Source organism: Eleutherodactylus coqui, chromosome 1 (assembly GCF_035609145.1).
Source record: "Eleutherodactylus coqui strain aEleCoq1 chromosome 1, aEleCoq1.hap1, whole genome shotgun sequence".
NCBI classification, from domain to species: Eukaryota; Metazoa; Chordata; class Amphibia; order Anura; family Eleutherodactylidae; genus Eleutherodactylus; species Eleutherodactylus coqui.
Window position 1 is genome coordinate 466,847,175 of NC_089837.1, and position 18,813 is coordinate 466,865,987.

Genomic DNA, 18,813 nt, shown 5'->3' on the forward strand with positions numbered 1-18,813 from the left:
CAGCCATGCTGCCGCTAGTATTCGAGGCTTTATAGAATAAGGCAAAACTGCAAACTTTTAATTTGGTTTATACTTTACCATCATGATCCACCTGGAGGTTATTATATGCTTTGCCATATTAATTTCTTATATTATAGATCTTTATTTGTACATCACTAATTATAGGAGCAGAATCAGAATACTGTTTGTGGAGGGGGATACACAGATAGCTATAATGCTAGCATGGAGAATCTTTAGTATCCTGCAGATTTGTATTGTGATAAGCTGCTCTGCTTTACCTAGCTAGGCTTGTTTCCCACTAATCAGATTGTAGCCTATCAATATGCCTATAGTATCTCTGTTGAAAAAATATGAACCTTTTTTAAAGGGGTTTTTCAGGACTAACAACAAATTTTAGGGGCAGGACATTATGTAAATTAAAGGGGAAAAAGTTTCAGAAAGTTCCAGACTATGGCTTATTTTTTTCCTAAAAGTCACCAATAGATGTTCGGCAGAGACCTGCCACTTGGATCCTCACCAATCGGCTAATTCCTGGGTCCACTGTCACAGCGGTCAGTGCAGGAAGCTCTGAGCACAGCTTCCATTGAATTCAGTGAGAGCTGCACCTGCAATACTAACCTGCGCTAAGGTTCCTGCGCTGACCTCAGTAATAGTGGTCCTGGGAATCAGCTCATCAGCGGCAAGCCAAGAGACCGGTCTCTTAATTTTTTTTGAAGCAGAAACCAAAAATGGCAATAGCACACAAAATACCTATAATCAATACTCTAACCACATTACATAATGCAAGGGTCTAGGTATATAATTTGATCAAATTGCATTGGCCCATCTACCAACGTCCAGGTGACCAAGCTCTCAGATGGGTCCTAACGCCAATACCAGGTGGTAAATCTCAACCTGGGAAAGTTGGGTTCCTACCTCTCAGAATGCTCCACTCTTGGGACTAAGCCTACAAATAAAACCATGGAAGGTAGGATATCATTCATATGCTCCAGTAGGAGGGACAAGGTTCCTGCGCTGACCTCAGTAATAGTGGTCCTGGGAATCAACTGATCAGCAAGAATCCAAGAGACTGGTCTCTTAAAGGGGTTGTCCCGCGCCGAAACGGGTTTTTGTTTTATTCAATAGGCCCCCTGTTCGGCGCGAGACAAACCCAAGGGATGGGTTAAAAAAAATAAAGGTTTAGTACTTATCCGAATCCCCGCGCTGCGGCGACTTCTTACTTACCTTATCAAGATGGCCGCCGGGATCTTCACCCACGATGCACCGCGGGTCTTCTCCCATGGTGCACCGTGGGCTCTGTGCGGTCCATTGCCGATTCCAGCCTCCTGATTGGCTGGAATCGGCACACGTGATGGGGCGGAGCTGCGAGGACCAGCTCTCCGGCACGAGCGGCCCCATTCACCAGGGAGAAGACCGGACTGCGCAAGCGCGTCTAATCAGGCGATTAGACGCTGAAATTAGACGGCACCATGGCGACGGGGACGCCAGCAACGGAGCAGGTAAGTGAATAACTTCTGTATGGCTCATAATTAATGCACAATGTACATTACAAAGTGCATTAATATGGCCATACAGAAGTATATAACCCCACTGGCTTTCGCGGGACAACCCCTTTAATTTTTTTGGTCATCAATAGATGATCGTCAAACAAAATCCCAGAATACCTCTTCAAAGAAGATTTACCGCTACATCACGCTATTCCTTAACCACAGGATAGGGGATAAGTTACTGTTTAGTTGGGGCCCACCACTTGGACCCCTCCTAATTCTGAGAACCAGGGTCTAGAGCATTACCAAAATGATTAGTAATCATACATGCGCACCATTCGTTTCATTTGGGGGTTTTACAGGTTGGATCTCTACTGATCAGTAAGGTATCCCCTATCCTATGGGTAGGGCATAACTTTTTTTTTTTTTGCCATTTGCTGTGCTATTTCTCATAGACTGCATGTGATGGCTCAGCCAATTATATGTTTCAGTGGTCACATGCCGTCTAAGGGAAAAATGACTGATGAAGCTTGTGATTGGCTACACAGTCATGTGCAGAAGCTTCTTCTGGGATCAGAGTGGCAGGGATTGGGGTGGAACTTAAGAAGGGGAGTATTAGTATTTAAAGGGGTTGTCCCGCGCCGAAACGTAATTTTTTTTTTCAATAGGCCCCCCGTTCGGCGCGAGACAAACCCAATGCATGTGTTAAAAAAAGCAAACATTTAGTACTTACCCGAATCCCCGCGCTGCGGCGACTTCTTCCTTACCTTACTAAGATGGCCGCCGGGATCTTCACCCACGATGCACCACGGGTCTTCTCCCATGGTGCACCGTGGGCTCTGTACGGTCCATTGCCGATTCCAGCCTCCTGATTGGCTGGAATCGGCACACGTGATGGGGCGGAGCTACGAGGACCAGCTCTCGGGCACGAGCGGCCCCATTCACCAGGGAGAAGACCGGACTGCGCAAGCGCATCTAATTGGGCGATTAGACGCTGAAATTAGACGGCACCATGGCGACGGGGACGCCAGCAATGGAGCAGGTAAGTGAATAACTTCTGTATGGCTCATAATTAATGCACGATGTACATTACAAAGTGCATTAATATGGCCATACAGAAGTGTATAACCCAACTTGCTTTCGCGGGACAACCCCTTTAAGTATTTTGCACATTTCCCTGACCCTCGAAAATGTTCTTATCCTCCTGGAAACCCCCCTCAGTGTTGTCTGGGTTTCTGGTGTGCTTGTTCCTTCTCTCCAAGTTACAAATACTGTACATGGTGGAATTAATAGTTTATCATGTGGATTTGCATAAGTCTGAGAACATATTAGGAACTGACATTTAGCAAGTGTCATTACTGGGGTCAGACAGGGCAGTACTATATACCGGTCTATGTTCTAAGGAACTAAATCCATTGTACAGACATACATTATCAACTCTTCACATGGCATTATTTCCTTGTTTTTCTTTACTAGTCAGTTGGAGGAATTCTATAAATGTAAAGGTATTTGGAACCCTATTTGCTTCTTCCCTTCCGCTATTCAGCATATGGTGGGAAAACTATTTTTGGATCTTAAAAATAGCATTTGTTGGAATACATTTCCTTCCATTAACTTCTCTGTATCTGAAAAGATTTTTTGGCAGCCCAGGTCTTCAGTGTTATTTTATAACTGCATAAGGCAATACAGGCTTGGTGTCGTCAATGGGGATTTGTAGTCTGGGGAGCTTCTATCAGTTTCTGTATTTTTGGCTATTCATTCTTACTGTTACTTTACACTTCATCTCATCTCTCCAACTTCTTCATAGGCTGGTTGTGCCCATCACTAGTTTCCACCAGGAGGGTGGTAATGCTGAATCTGCATCCATTGTTATCGCTTCCATAGCAATGAAATGCTGAAGACCACCAGAACGTAGGGTCCAAGTCAACAGCAAGCGAAATATGGCAGCCATGACTGTGCTTTGGACAGTAGCTTTTGTATGATTTTATGGAAGTCCTATGTCATTGTGTAACATAACCAAAGTCTCTATGATGTTTCATTTTGTCCAACATCGCTGGCAAACTTGACATTCAACCAAAATCCTTAGGCCAGTTGTAAAATATCCTTAGGGAGAGCAACCTGTAGATCTGAGGAGACTTATGAGGCCATCCATGCTCCTCTGGGAAATTTATGCAAATAGGAAGATGTTATAATGCCTCTACAGCGCCACCTATTAGAAGGCAACATTCCTGCAAACCTATTAGAAGGCAGCATTCCTGCAAGTCAATGTCAGACCTTTTAACTGGCCTTGTAACAAAAGGTTTGACATTGACTTGCAGGAATACTATCTTCTAATGGGCCATACATTTGTGTAGAATATCCATCGTCCCCGTTTGGGTCAAATATACTGGCAGACCACATCTGTCAAAGGGCTGTGTAATTTAATGACTACTCCAATATGTACTCATTTCTTCTTTGTAGACCTGTGCAATGTGAATAAATACAAGAGTGCCCCATATCTGTGGTCATGGAGATATACTTTCCGGGACCAAATTTCTACAAGTATATTATAAAGTAGGAACACCTCAGGGGGACATTTATAAAGTTAGTGCAAGTGCAAAGTGGAGGAGTTTTGCATTGCAACCAATCCGATTCCGGCTCTTGGGTTTCTCTAAAGGGCACTTCAACAGACTGCTTCAGTCATTCTTGGGAAAACTCCTTAAAGTTGCCACTCTTATGACCTGCTCTTGAGGTTGGATGTGTAGTGTGAATGCTATTTATTTTTTAATAAAAGAAGAATAAACCAGTTTCGGCACTGTGACACATACAGTTTGTGCCCATGTGAGCAACCGTGGGAGGGCAGCTGTGATTGGGATATTCCTTTGATCTGTGCTTTTAGTGTGGGAGTGTGAATGTCAACTTGAACCTTTCAACACCACAAACAGTGCTGATCTCTATGTCAAAAGGGGTGTCTTGTTTAGAAAACCTATTTTCAAATACTAGACTCAAGAATTTTGAGTTAATAGAGGGGGTCCCCTTATCAGCCAGAGGGGAGTGCAAGTAGCAGGACTTATTCTGGACGACCCGGCATATTTATGTGGGCAGCTCATAAAATTCAATCAGAACAGTGTAATGCTTCATTTCACCTGCGGTGGCACTGCAGAGAATTTAAACACTTATTTTTGGCTTCCATCACAGATTATAGCTGATTGCTTAGGGTTCTAATCCTCGGAACATCCTGTGATCAGTTATTGTTAGGAGACCCAACTAACGGAAAGGTCAGTTTTGCAGTTGCAGTGGGACTCTTTAAACAAGGGTTCCTAGATTATTTGAGAAGAGTCTGTATTTACCCTTAACAGCTGCCTATTTAAACTAATATATAAATAGGTATATATAAACCATACAGATGGGCAAATATAGATTGTGAGCGCCAATAGGGACAGATCCGAATATCAAGTGGTCTAAAGTGGCATAAAGTGCTGCATATAATATGCATGTACCTATAAATACAGGTGATTAGGGGCATATGGGCTTTAAAGTGTACCTGACTTTTGAGAATAAGCTTCTATGTGTGTGCACATGAGGAATAACACTATTTCTGGCCATTATATGACTTGCATCCTGAATTTTCCCCCATTTCCCCCCCTGTAAGTAGTATATTTGATTCTTATTTTTCCCAGAACTAGTGGGTGGAGCCTGCAGTTATGGAGAAAACAGCAAATCCAGCACCCTAACTGTCTGTAACACACACAAAGATATATCATAATGTAGGACCGCAGTGAATCTGGCGCAAAATCTCTGTTGATTTGGATGCAGCTTTGCAATGCAAAGAGTGAAATCCTCAGTAAATGCATGACAAAGACTGAAACCTGCGGCAAGTCCACTGCAAACCTGCATCCGAATTCGCACCACATGTGAATTCACCCTCAGTGACTTGTCTGACAGCATCCCTTAAGAATGACGCAAATAAAGGCCAGCATGTTAGAAGATTGATATTCTGTGCAGAAAGAACATCGCTCATGGTGGTTTGGGCTACAACATGTATGTTATATTACAGTTTACTCTCATGGGAATATTAAACTTCATTCACATCTTAAAAGGTCAGAATTACTTTTTTTTTTAGCATTTTTTCAATAATAAAAAAAAAAACTTTTAGCCCTCAAGGCCAAACTTTAAATTGCTGCTGATATTCTACTATACTTGGATGTTGATTGCTTGTGAAAAGTGCTGCGTACTTCAAGAGAGGAACATTTGGTTAGCTGAGCGCTATGATGCTGAAAGCTTGCAAAGTACTTGCAATTTGGGTTTGAGCAGAGCAGCTCCATTGAACTGATGATTGCAAAAAGGATTTTTAAAAATCCTCCTTTAATTTTCTTGTTACTGTACTTTGAGTATTGTTTTACCTTGAATATAAAAGCTGAGACATAATTGTTAGGACTGCAATGACTTGAAAATACCTGCAGCAAAATATTTAACCCCTCAACGCTCCATGATGTACAATATAAAATCTTTTTAAAAAAAATATTGCTGCATCCATAAAAATTTGATCTGTTAAAGTAACACATTATTTACCCCGTATGGTGAACGTCATCAGAAATTTTAAAAAAAGAAACGAGACTTCCTCCCCCTCTTTCTCCCCAACCTGCTCCTTAGAAATTTTTCTGTACATTATATGGTTCACTAGCGGATATACCCGGCTTTGTCTGATTTACCTTGGTACAGGTGTTTGTGTTGTTCACACAGAGAATTTTAGGAAGTCGTGGTTACTTTAGAGGAACCGAGGAATAAAATATGTATACACATAGAGGAGCGTTAGATTCTCCTCAGACTGCATGTACCGATGTCCCTCTGCAGAATGTGCCACCCCTCCCAAACTCCTCACTTTTTACCCTAAAAGGTAATACCCTTTTTATTCAAATTTACCCCCAGACTGGAGGTTGCAGCCCCTTCTTAGCCTTAAAGGCATGCTCCATCCCTGCAGCTAATGGCCGCTTCCTTATGTACTTTACAGCCTTTCAGTATATTTACACAGAGATCAGTTATATTCTCCTCAGTATATACACAGAGGTGAGGTAGATTCTTCTCAGTATATACACATAGAGGTGAGGTAGATTCTCGTCAGTATGTACACACAGAAGTGAGGCAGATTCTCCTCAAAAATAACAAAATGGGAATACAACTAAGCCGTTATCTCAGACACAACTCAGCAGCCCTGACAGAAAACACTGACCTACTGCATCACAGAGATCCGACCTGTGGTGACGTCACTGTTGTGGGAGGAACCATTTTGCAGTTTGGTAGAAAGTACTGTATGTGGGTTCTTCTCATGCTCCACCCCGTGGTGATGTCATCACAGGTCCTATAGGATATATAAAACACAGAGCCTGACCGACAGAAGAACAACACAGTTAGGGCTCTTGAAAAGAGGAGGATGAAAATAACAAAATGAGAATACAACTAAGCTGTTATTATCTCAGACACAACTCAGCAGTCCTGACAGAAGACACCGACTTACCGCCACCACAGAGATCCGGTGGGCTAAAGGACCTGCGGTGACATCACTGCTGTGGGAGGAGCCAAGCTGTGTTTGTTTTGTGTGGGGATCAAGATGGATGTAGTAGAGCTGTGTGTGTAAGATGTGTAGGCATCATAATGGATGTACCATGTAGCAGAGGTGTGTGTGTCATGTATGGGGTCAGGATGGATGTATTAGAGCTGTGTGTGTGTGTGTGGATCATAATGGATGTACCATGTAGCAGAGTTGTGTGTGTGAATCAGGATGTAGCAGAGCTGTGTGTGTCATGTGCTGTGTGAGAGATCTGTGGGATCAGGATGGATGTAGTAGAGCTGTGTGTGTGATGTGTGGAGAACATAATGGATGTACCACGTAGCAGAGCTGTGTGTGTGAATCAGAATGCAGTGGAGCTGTGGGTGTGATGTCTGTTTGTGAGATGTGTGGTAGGTAGAGTCTCCCCAGTATATAAATAGATATATAGATTACATTGAATATTGAAAAATACAACTCCTCCTGCCATCAGACAGCCATGTTTATGGATAAATAAGAGTTAGGATTTTATTTTTAGGCCGGCTTCACATAGCCGTGACGGGCTCCGCGGCGGAATTCCGCGGCGGAGCCAGTCACGGCGCCCCCCCCCCCCCCCGAGACCCCAATACTTACCTCCTGATCCGGCGTCCTACGTCGCGCATGCGCAATAGAGCGTGTGACGCGCCACAGCGTCATGTGACGCGTCGGCCACTTCACATGACACGCCCACAGCATCACATGATGCGCCAGCCGTGTCATATGACGCGCCGGCCGCGTCATATGATGCGGCGGCGATAGGCGGAGAGGCGATTTCACGCTATCTTCTGCTGTGCTACAGCGGAAGATAGCGTGAACGGACGGCTTCCATTGACTGCAATGGAAGCTGTCTGCGTGTACACCCGCGGCAGATAGAGCATGCCGCAGGTGAGGACGGGAGATTTTACGGTGCGGAATTCTGCACCGTAAGCATTGGGCTATTAGGTTCAATAGAACCTAATAGCTGCAGGCAACGCAGCGGATTTCCGCCGCATATTACGCGGCGGAAATCTGTCCGTGGGAAGGAGGCCTTAAAGAGGGAAGGAAAAAACAAAAATGTGGGGGAAAAAAAGGTATGTCCTTAAAAGGTTAAAACCACCAAATTGTTGGCACTTTAGGGGCTGAGACCTTGTAAATATTTGCATACTTTACATTGCTTCAGGTTTAACTGCTATCTTACAACATGCCAACACGGGCGGGCATTCTAATAAGGATGAATCTAGTGTGAGCTGCACCGTACAGGGAGGACAGAAGGCTTTGGAGGGGTGCAGTGCCAACAGATTTTGTTATCTGGGCATAATACTGTAATGTGACAGATCAATAACAACAAATTCCTTTCAGTGTAGATATCAGCCCCTTTATATCTCCATTTGATTTCTAAGACATGGTATTATCAGAGAGAAGGCAGATTCTAAGATGTATGTCAATAACCTTGTAGAAGAATATGCAAGGCCATTTTTGGAAGCGAATGGTTGGTAAATGGGAACAGCAGCTTAGAGTGAACTCGATGCAAAGTATTTAGTAGAACGAAAGGGAAACATCTGGCTAAAATGTTTTGTATGGATTGTTAAAGCTGTCCTGCTAGATAAAATGCATTAACCACTTTCTTGGCGTACATGCAGTACTGTGCAAAAGTTTTAGGCAGGTGTCGAAAAATGCTGCAAAGTAAGAATGCTTTCAAAAATAGAAGTGTTAATAGTTTATTTTTTTTTTTTAAATTTAAAAACAGCATCAATTCTGCTAGGTACACTTGCACATAGTCAGCGATTTTGTACGTTTATAGTCAGGTGTAATATTAACCAATTATACCAAACAGGTCGTGGTGATCATTTTCATATGTAGGTTAAAACAGTCATTAACTGAAACAGAAACAGCTGTGTAGGGGGTTTAAAAGTGGTGAGTAACTGCCAAACTCTTGCTACAAAGGGGAGGTTGTGGAAGACAGTTTCATGTCACAAGTCATACACTATGACGACTGCGCACAGCAACAAGACACATGGTAGTTATACTGCATCAGCAAGCTCTCTGCCAGGTAAAGCTTTCAAAGCAGGCTGGGGTTTCAAAATGTGCTGTTCAAGGAGTACAAATAAATAGGCAAAGTAAAGGATCGTAGACGAGCAGTCGGCCAAAGAAACCTAATTCAACAGATAAACACATCATGCATACTTCCTTTCAGAATACAAAGATGTGCCATCAGCTCAGAGCTGACAGAACTCAGTAGGACTCAGGTGTGCCCATCTACTGTTAGAAGTCTGGCCAGAAGTTGTCTTCATGGAAAATTTGCGGCCAAAAAGCCATACCTTCAACATAAAAGCAAGGCCAAGCAACTCAACTATGCAGGAAAACCTAGGAACTCAGGTGCACAAAAACGGCAGCAGGTGTTCTGGACTCATGAGTAATAATTTGAAATATTTGGCTATACCAGAAGGCAGTTTGCTTGGAAAATGGGCTGGAGAGCAGTACAATAATGAGTGTCTGCAGGCAACAGTGAAGCATGGTGGAGAGTGGTACAATAATGAGTGTCTGCAGGCAACAGTGAAGCATGCTGGAGAGCGGTACAATAATGAGTGTCTGCAGGTAACAGTGAAGCATGCTGGAGAGCGGTACAATAATGAGTGTCTGCAGGCAACAGTGAAGCATGGTGGAGAGCGGTACAATAATGAGTGTCTGCAGGCAACAGTGAAGCATGCTGGAGAGCGGTACAATAATGAGTGTCTGCAGGCGACAGTGAAGCATGCTGGAGAGCGGTACAATAATGAGTGTCTGCAGTCAACAGTGAAGCATGCTGGAGAGCGGTACAATAATGAGTGTCTGCAGGCAACAGTGAAGCATGCTGGAGAGCGGTACAATAATGAGTGTCTGCAGGCAACAGTGAAGCATGGTGGAGGTTCCTTGCAAGTTTGATGCAGCATTTCAGCAAATTGAGTTGGGGATTTGGTGCCGCTGATGTCTTCGATGCTGAGTACTACAGAGAGATACGTATCTGTCATGTAATATCATCAGGGAGGCGCCTGAATGGCTCCAAACTTATCCTGCATCAGGATAACAACTCCAAAGCCCATGGCATTAAAGGGGTTGTCTTGCGAAAGCACGTGGGGTTATACACTTCTGTATAGCCATATTAATGCACTTTGTAATATACATCGTGCATTAAATATGAGCCATACAGAAGTTATTCACTTACCCACTCCGTTGCTGGCGTCCCCGTCTCCATGGCTCCGTCTAATTTCGGTGTCTTCTTGCTTTTTTAGACGCGCTTGCGCAGAAGGGTCTTCTCCCTTCTGGTCGGTCCGGGCACAAGCGGCGTTCTGGCTCCGCCCCTTCTACGTGTCATCGCGTAGCTCCGCCCCATCGTTTGTGCCGATTCCAGCCAATCAGAAGGCTGGAATCGGCAATGGACCGCACAGGGCCCACTGTGCACCATGGGAGAAGACCCGCGGTGCATCGTGGGTGAAGATCCCGGCGGCCATCTTGGAGAAGGAAGGAGTAGGAAGAAGTCGCAGAGAGGGGATTCGGGTAAGTAAAATTTATTTTTTTTATTTCAACACATCCCTTGGGTTTGTCCTGCGCCGAACGGGGGGCCTATGCAAAAAAAAAAAAAAACCGTTTCGGCGCGAGACAACCCCTTTAAGTACTTCAGCGTAAAAGGGCGTTCCATTTAGGGGAAATCTAAAAGTTGCTGAAATCTTCCAGCGCGCCTGCAACTTCATAAAAGTTAACTTTTATTCCACCTTGAACCAGCTGTTACACGTTGCAAAGCTGAAAACTTGTTTTTTCTTCCATATGTTATTCTATGAATAAGAACGAAGTTATTCTGGTTCAAAATGCGTCAGGGCGTTCCTGGTTTTAACATTTGTCCTGTATTGGGTATGCTTTTATCAGGACCGAATAAGAGTTCTAAGAACTTGCTGGAGTGCTGGAAAATGTTAGCAACTTTTGAGCTTTCCTCTGTCTCCTTCCCTGCACCTCCTTGTAACTGCTGATGGTGAAGTGAGCTGGTCTACCTTTTTTCTGTCATTACAAGTTCACATCCTCTCTCACACGTTACCGCTATTTACCCGCTGCCAATCAGCGAGCATCTTTATGCCCACATGATAACTTGTTCGTCGGTTAATCGCCGGCATATTCAAATGAGCCAATGGTTGAGCAAACGTACGTTTGTGCCTGATCGTCTGCCCTTGTACAAGGACCTTTAACCCCTTGAGTGGCACGCCCGGAAATTTTCCAGGATGAGCTCCACTGCTCATAGCAACATAGCCCGGAAGATTTCCGGCCTATGTATCACTATGGGAGCTGCAGAGCACAATGCCACAAGCTGTGACAGTGTGCTCTGCCTGCACAGACCCACAGAGAACAAAGCAAGGGCTTTGAAAAACCAGCAGAAGATATTGCCGGCATATCGGCAATCTCCTGCTTTGTTTACAGGTTGCCATAGAGACCATCGGCTTGTCAGAAGCAAGCCGATGGTCTCTGTGACAGGGAGAGCTTGGTGCTTGGCTATCAGAGGACAGCTAGGTACCAGCTCTTAAAGCAGAGATCAGAGAAAACCTCCGATCTCTGCTGTGTTAACCCTTTACATGCTGCAGTCTATGTGACTGCAGCATGTAAAGGGCTGTCACCATCGGACCCCCAGAATGTGATCAGGGGGTCCTGATGGGTCCCCGTGGAAGTCCCCTAAAGGGACAAAAAAAAAAAAAAGTTAAAAAATTATTTTAAAAAAAATTATAAAAACACTTGTCTCCCTTTACTTTGTAAAAAATAAAAAATACAATCACACATGTGGTATCCGTGCGTCGTAATGACCCAGAGAAGGAAGTTAATACATTATTTAATCCCTTAATGACATGGCCCCTTTTTGTCTTTTTTCCCTTCCTCCTGTTTAAAAAATCACAACTTGTTCCGCAAAAAACAAGCCCTCATATGGCCATGTCAATGGAAAAATGAAAAAGTTATGGCTCTTGAGACGCAACTGCAAAATTAGTTGAAATTCAATGATTAGACCATTTTAAAAAAACCTGCCCTGGTGGGCACGACAGGGTGGTAGGAAACCCGCCACTCAAGGGGTTAAAGTGGCATGGAGGGAACACAAGGCTGAGTCACAGTTGGCATTTGGCACAATATTACGTTTCATTGCGGCCGGCGTTTTTCTTGGTTTACAGTCATCACGGAGAGCATGAAGTAAAGAGTTAAATAGGAGTATTCGTCACATATTCTTACTGCCTGTAGAGGAGCATGAAGATGAGTGAAATCCTTCTGCTCTGTAGCAGATCACACCAGGGTTGAGCACTTCCCTCCAGCGCTGCAGATTACTTCTAGCCACTGATTTGTGTCAGGCCTATTCTTTACCGCAGCATGATAGGATGTCATTGATTGTGGTTGTCGCCTCGACCTCGTTCACAAAGCCTTTCCTCCTCGAAATTCTTGTCTGCTGTAAATGATTCAGTAGGTCACCACCATTCTGTGACAGATACGGAAACTGGCGGAATTTCTGCGCTATTCCTCTGTGCCGTTCGGATGAACTCTCTTGTATGACTCTATTCGCCAATCAAGACTTTCTTTGGACTATTAAGAAAAAGAAAAAAAAAAGAATAAGGGTTAATCGTTATTTTTTTTATTATACTCCTATTCGGGTTTCGAGCCAAGTAGGCAAGAATGTATTACGCATTGGCTTCCAAGCCAGTTTCGTTGAATGTGATCCTCGCTTCTATTAGACGGAGCACTATAATTTCTAGGTTGGGTTTTACTTGCAGTGTATTGTGCTTTTCTTACCAGAGGCTATATACCGGTGTGCAAACAAGCGTGCCCTTCCTCCCATGCAGACTTGGTTAAGGTTCTTTATAGATTCCAAGAAATACAGCTGCTGCGAAACCAAGTTGTCGCTCTGCCACCTAGTGTTCACACTGGGTGTGTGCAGTGTGATACTGAAGCAGTACAGGGAAATAAAGGAAAGTCTTTGTGTCTATTACAGGGCGCACCACACCCGTCTTCTCGGCCTTTTTTTTTTCTTCTCTCACCCTGTTGTGGCTCTAAAGTGGAATGTGGTAATTAGTAACGCTAAAAACGTCTCTAATTCTCGTTTTCAATTAACTCTGCTTTCTTTAGAACTTAGTATGAAGCCCGAAAACTACAAGTTGACTTTTGTACACATTTGCGATCATGTTATTAGCAGAGCTGTAAAAGTTGAAGGGCTCGTTCACATCTGCCTTAGGCTACCTTTACGGAGGTGAGCGCAATATCTGGCCAGTAATTCACCCGAAATTGCACTTGCCGACGTGCGTTTTTCACGCCATGTCATTTAACCCTTTCCAATCCACTCTCTGACGTCTAAAGACATTCTGATTGAAGTCTATACAGCTCCGATGTCGGAAGACGTCCGGCAGCTTATACTTACTGTAGATTACTGGCCGCTCTGTTGTTGGGGGGCCTCTCCAGCATGTCACATACTGCAGTACTGGCTCTAGCTAGCAGATGGCGCTATTGTGTAAGGCAGAAAGAGAAAGCCCCCTAGGAAACCCTGAATTCAAAACTGGATTGCAAAGGGTTAAGATCCCTGACATAACCGTTTCCTAGTGCAATGCAGAGAATGTCGCGCCGCTGATGACGCGAACCTGCGGCGAATTGCCGGGGAAAGGCGGCTACCATTGACTGCAATGGAAGCCGCCCGTACGAGGCTTGCACTAGAATAGGACATGCTACGATTTTCCCCCAGCGAGTGGAAAATCGCAGTTGATTTCCGCTGGTGACCATGGAACAGCGTCTTGCATAGCATGTCTATCTATGGGCAGTATGTGCTGCGGGATCTGGACGCGGACGCTCGCTCCGGATCCCACAGTGCAAATACAGCCGTGTGCATTGGGCCTAACAGAGGCTAAAAAGTCCCACCGAACCTTTTTTCCCTTTGGTTGCAGCTCCTCTTATGGAAACGCAAAACAGAAATGAAAAGCAGTGATGTGAATGAGCCCTGGGATTGTAGTATTCAGTACTTTCGCCTAAAAGAGTATTCCCATCTCAGATCTTTATGGCACAGCCACCTCTGGGATCCGCACCAGTCTTGACTTCTGTCCCGCTGGATGGGGTGGCTGGTCGGGATTCTGGAAGCAGCTGAGCAGCCTATAGTACGCTGTTTGCCACTTCCATACACGTGAATGGGAAATACAGAAACAATGTAGCGCTGCGAGCTACACTGTTTCCACAGCTGCCGAGTTATGGACACAACGCGGCTCACTGTGCTACACGGTTTCCTCAGCTCCCATTCACTTCTGTTGGTATTACGAAAACAGCCTGTTATGTTGTTTTCAGACTCCCGGCCGCTTTGTACAAAAGTGTATTCCCATTGTAGCGGGATACAGTTTGCTATAGTGTTTCCCGTCTCTGCAGCCCTCTGTCCGCCATCATCAGCACAACTCTCCGTCCCAAGGATCTGCTGCAATGTGTTCGATTAGTCAGATGAGTTCAGACACAGAATTGCTGTAGAACATCCCGTCGAAATTCTGCCTCAATGTCCAGTACAATGTAAATGAATGGAGTTTTAACAAACTTTATTCACTTAGGTTTCCGGCTTACTAGCGTAGTTGTGCATTTTCATTCACAAGCAGCAAGTGGCCTCACTATAGGCTATGCAGTTTTATGTTTTTCACATGGAACGATCGTCCGCGTGAAAAAAAATCATCACACGTCCTATACGGCCAGAGAATAGCACAAAGAAGCATGTCCCGTGTTTCACTGTGGAATTCATTCATTCCTGCGAGTAAATTTAACTTTGATTTCCATCAAAATATGCAAGTGGATTTTGGTGTGGATTTATTCTGCACCGTGTAATCATACCGCTAGGCCGGCTGCGGTGCAGAGTGTGAGTTGTGACTAAGAGGTGCAGGTGCATAGCCCTATAACCTATAATGGACAGCACACCGCACCAAACATACAAGTGTGCCAGAGGCCTTAGGCCAGCTGCACATGACTGGGTTTGAATTGCGAAATCCGCGATCGTCGACCACATGGAGGATCCGCGGTATTCTGCATCCATCCAAAGAATAAAACATTCGCATATCCACTTACATGAGCAGATTGTGGTTTCTGCGAGCGGAAATAAAATCGCAGCATGTTCTATTTTTGTGCGGATTCCGCACGGACAGCTTCCAATGAAGTCCATGAAAGCCATCCGACCCGCGGCCCATCCGCAATTCAAAAAGCCATACTGCGCATGTCCGATGGTGAGCTGCCGCGGCCATCTGCTATACAGGGGAAATCAGGTACGCGGGGTAACTGGCCGCGGTCAGCGCTGGACTCCGCTGCAGGCTCCCGCATGCGCAATCCAACCCAGCCGTGTGCAGCCGGCCTTAGTCTGGAGTCCAAACGGTTTAACTCTCTAAGGATTCCCAAAACTGGAGACATTAAAATGAAAGAATTAGCCATGTACTATTTTTCTGCCGGTTGATATAGGCAAGAAGTTTTCCATTCACTGATAGAAAACGGAGAAAGCTGCTTCTTCTGGTAAAATGCTGGGCAGCAGAGCAGAAGCCGAATAGAGGCCATTATAGTCAATGGGGACCATTCGACACTGTTTGATTCCATCATTAGATGGACCTGTTCAGTCCGAGATTCCCCTAACTGTTCCCCGAGTGGAGCCGTAAAACGGAACCCCCACCGTAGATGTAAAAGCAGCCTAGGGAGAGATGCCTTTTCTTCCGTTTCATAGCGCTTGCCACGTTCGATGGCTTCTTGGCGGCCAATGGCTTCTTGGCGGCCATGCACCTCTATCATATCACCTTATCCGCTCCTTCATGCTAAGCAATCCTACAACCAGTAGTAATGATCCTACAGCAACAGTTGCTTCATGTCTGAAGGAAATGATCTGAGCTGTGTTGATAATACTGTGTAAGGAGTGGAACACATGGGCGATTAAATCTTGTGGATTAAGGCTGTTGTGGTACGCCGCCTCTACAACGCTGCTTGGATTTGACTTGATAAAACGATGTTCATGGACGCATAGCGTTCTCTGCAGCGTGAGGTTTCTTCTTGTTCTTCCATTGTTTTTTGCTCGGATGCATTTAAACAAAATTAAACAACTTTGCAAGAAGCCTTAAGAATGATTTGTGACTGCAGCTCCCTCGCTGACCTGTGTGCTCTTGTTCAATGCTGCTTCTCGCAAGTGGACATAGAGTACAAGTACACATGGAGTGAATGAATGGATTCATGTCTGTGTTGGATTAAAATATTGGCCCTAGCCCAAAAATAAGCCATATCTGCCTTTTAAAAACCCAAATACATCACCTAATAGGCACTGTCCTTCCAGCGCATTTCTTCCCCGCACCTCTGTCACTTGTCTTCAGTCAGCGCTTCCTTGTCAGGGGCTTTTAAAAACCCTGTCTCCTGGAAGCACTGGCTCTGATTGGTTCTCGAGCGCTGCGGTTCAGCCAATCAGAGCCAGTGCTTCCTGGAGGTGGGGTTTTCGAAACCATGAGAAGGAAGCGTTGGCTGAAAATTTCAAAGAAGTGTGGCGGAGCTGCGGAGAAGAAATGCGCCGGAGCAGACAGCGCCTGTTGGGTGATGTATTTGTTTTCTTTGTTTTTTTAAAGGCAGGTCGGGCTTATTTTAGGACTCAAACAGTAGAACTTCCACTGTAAATGTTGCACCGCACAAAAAAAAACAAACACGTTTTCATGTGATGAAACCCAAATGAAGGCTCCAAAGGGAAACATGGGTTACAAAACATAGCAAATATTCGAGGCAATATTCAGCATGCCGCGATTTTTTTTTCTTGCAATGTAGCAGCCTGCAAAACATTGCTAATGTGAAGGAACCCATTGGAAAGCATGCATCGCAAGAAAATTGCGCAATTGTGTCGCCTGTGTGAAAGCGGCCTAACACATGTACTGCGCGGTATACTTTACCATGTAAGCCTATCGGCAAGGTTTTCAGCTGTATACCTATGCAGTGGCACACTTTGTGGCCTTCAAATGGAGATACATGTTGGACATCCTCTAGAAGGATGTCTCTAACCAAAGAGTGTGAACAGAGCCCTATCCCCATGTTTATATATCCCTGTTGAGACTTGTAATCTGCGCTTAGAAATCTGTTTGCACTGCTATATCAGTGGAAGGGTTAATGCACACAGTGTACTTACATGCTCCCAATGCAAATATAAGATAATTCAAGCATTTTGTTCATACCTAGTACAGGTTTGATTGTTCAGTAGTTTCATTTGTTAAGCAGCTAACAACCAAATCTGCAGCTACATTAGACCAGATCTACAAGTAAGGGCCCTTTTACATGGAACGATTATCAGTTGTTATTATTTCCGGATCTTGAGAATCTGAACAATAATCGGTCGGCATAAACGCTTCCGGCAACTGAACGACTAACAATAATTTGTTCGCTTATCGCTTGTAGTTCAGGTTGTCCAGGCATAAATGACAATCGGCCTGTGTAAACAGGCAGTCCTTCATATATAAAAGACTGCCTGTTTACTGTGAATGGAGGTGAGCTTCCAGAGCGATCTATGCTCACTCACCTGCCATTCACTGAGCAATCATCGCTCCTATATCAAGGAGTGATGATCGCTGGGACATCTGTCAGGCTTTTAACAGAAATCATGAACAACTGTAGGACATTTCTGATGATAATGATAAAAATTAAAGGCTATGGAAACCTTTTGCGCATGAAAAATCAATGCACACATATCCTACAAAGTTTGCAGTAAAAAAATATGCACTTATCTCTTTTTTGCAGTGAGTTTTCTTTCTCATGCAGTTAGAAAGCTTCATATTTAGTTTCTCAGCTTTCCTACATTTAAGTTTCTGGTTCAGGTTCCTTCCATGGACTGATCAGCTGGTCTCTCTGATGAATCTGCACAAGCTAAGCTCTCCCTCCCCTCTTCTCTTTCATAGTCTGTGTAGCACAACCACACCCACTCAATACTACACAGCTATCTCTCAATCCACCTCATCCTCTCTTTGAGTAAGTGCTGGTCTGTTCCACCACACTGCTGATAAGAGTAGATAATTTACCCGGAGTGAATTATAGCCTCTTTGCTCCCTGTCGTCATCTCCTTCACTATCCTCCAGCACTGTCCGGGTCCATTGACGTTGGCGAGTGCGATATTGGTCTGAGAAACTCGGACAGATATTGCCCTCTTAAACTTCTGATTTCTGGTGCAATGCATTTTTCTAAAAGAACACATCCCATCTCTGCAAGATGAGATTTCCATTCCCATTTTTCACGCATGTTGTTTCAATAGGAAAAATAGTGAGTATGATGCAATTTAATTTTTTCTTTGCTGCCATTAGGAGGTAATGGGCAATTTTGAAACAGAATTGCCCAAAAATTGGACATGCAGCGATTTTTCAATCTTGGACCATAAGCCTGAGAGAAAAATCACTCGTGAATAAACACATTAAAGCAGTGTGTTCTTTTCACAGCAATATCTCACCATATCGCAATCGATCAGATATCGCTTTAAGTGCTGCAGAATAAGTTGGCGCTATACAAATAGACTATTATTATTATATCGCACATGAAACTCGCCTGTGTGATTGCAGCCTCATACAGTCCTTTGTAATAGTAGCTTTCTCTGCTCAGCTCTCTGTCCTCCTGATCGCCATCATCTCCAGACACTGTCCTATAGCCCTCTATAGTAGCTCAGTGAAAAAGCAGTAGTAGCAGCACCTTTGCAATAGGGGATCAGGCATGGGGAGGAGCTGTCGGTTTACCCTGGCTGACAAAATTTGCCAAGATTTCAGTCCTCCGGTCTGCATTGCCTTGGAAAAC

General features: G+C 44.4%; 1 protein-coding gene and 1 long non-coding RNA gene across 3 annotated transcripts in view; one reads left to right on the forward strand and one right to left on the reverse strand.

Moving 5' to 3' along the window:
- Nucleotides 1-18,813, forward strand: part of DIP2B (disco interacting protein 2 homolog B) — a 203,316-nt gene that overhangs the window by 91,575 nt on the left and 92,928 nt on the right. The window lies entirely within an intron of this gene.
- On the reverse strand, nucleotides 6,709-18,796 carry LOC136584845 (uncharacterized). The gene is made up of 3 exons (XR_010787286.1): nucleotides 18,571-18,796; nucleotides 12,265-12,609; nucleotides 6,709-6,825 (listed from the first exon to the last, which is right to left on the reverse strand). It is a non-coding gene; the product is annotated as an uncharacterized lncRNA (long non-coding RNA).